We start from the raw sequence: 1,187 nt of genomic DNA on the forward strand, positions 1-1,187 counted from the left end.
CACGCCCCCCACCATGGGAGGCTGCTCTCCTCATTTTGCAAGGTTGGAAGAACAGAAGCGCCAGGCAATTACTGCTGCAGAAGCAGCCCTTCATCACTGGCTAAATAAAGCTTCTTCAACCCTCAGGGGGTTAATTCTGAGGTGTGTGTGTGTGTGTGTACCTTTTTCCTAAAAGAATTAAGCTTCAGTTATCCACTGGTATAATATATATTTTTGCCAAAACACTGGCATTTTGGGGAGATTTTGGTGATTCAGTGGTACAGAATATAGGACAGAATACTTAAAATTAAGACTTAGAAAACCTAAGATTGTGAGTGCTAAATCCCCCGAAGAGCTAGGTGTTTCTGCAATTTACAAGGTGACTATTTTTGCTGATAAAAATAAAGCTTTAATTGGGAAAATCTTTTAAGTACAAAGATAGTTTATTAAGTGAAGGATTAGGACATGGGTGAAGTCTTAGAAGCCTAGAAACATAAACTTGCAAGCGATTTTCCATATTAAAAAATACAGAAATTTTCCATCTTTAAAAATATGGATGTAGATTATGTCTACACTAGTCCCTAAAATAGAAAATCCTATCACTTACCAGGAGTTTACACTATGAGGAGATTTGTGTTCTTGCAGGATTTTCTAATGATATGATAGTCCTTGTTTTCAAGTGATCGGGCAGAAAAATAGTAATTTAACCTTACAATAAGATTTGATTTTGATTCTAAGAAGATTCCTTAGAAATTCTGAGATGTATACTGGAATACTTTCAGAATGTCTTTCAAGTAGGCGAAGCTTAAACTGGAAGTTAAACATTTTATACTTATAAAAAGTCATACTATTTTTTCCAAATCTGGTTAAAAAATTGGTACTAAAGTGACTAAATATAGAATACATTTTTGTTGGACTCTATTTCACGTGCTTATCTTCATTTTCCACTCTTTTCGCCTATGTGTAACGTTATCAAGCTATATTTCAAAAAACCTTCTAAGTGGTCTTTTATTCCTTTTTTTTAAAATATATTTCTTTATTGATTTCAAAGAGGAAGGGAGGAGAGAGAAACATCAATGATGAGAGAGAATCATTGATTGGCTGCCTCCTGCACACCCAACACTGGGGATGGAGCCTGCAACCCAGGCATGTGCCCTTGGCCGGAATCGAACCTGGGACCCTTCAGTCCTCAGGCTGATGCTCTATCC

Source organism: Myotis davidii, unplaced genomic scaffold, assembly GCF_000327345.1.
Source record: "Myotis davidii unplaced genomic scaffold, ASM32734v1 scaffold1497, whole genome shotgun sequence".
NCBI lineage: Eukaryota > Metazoa > Chordata > Mammalia > Chiroptera > Vespertilionidae > Myotis > Myotis davidii.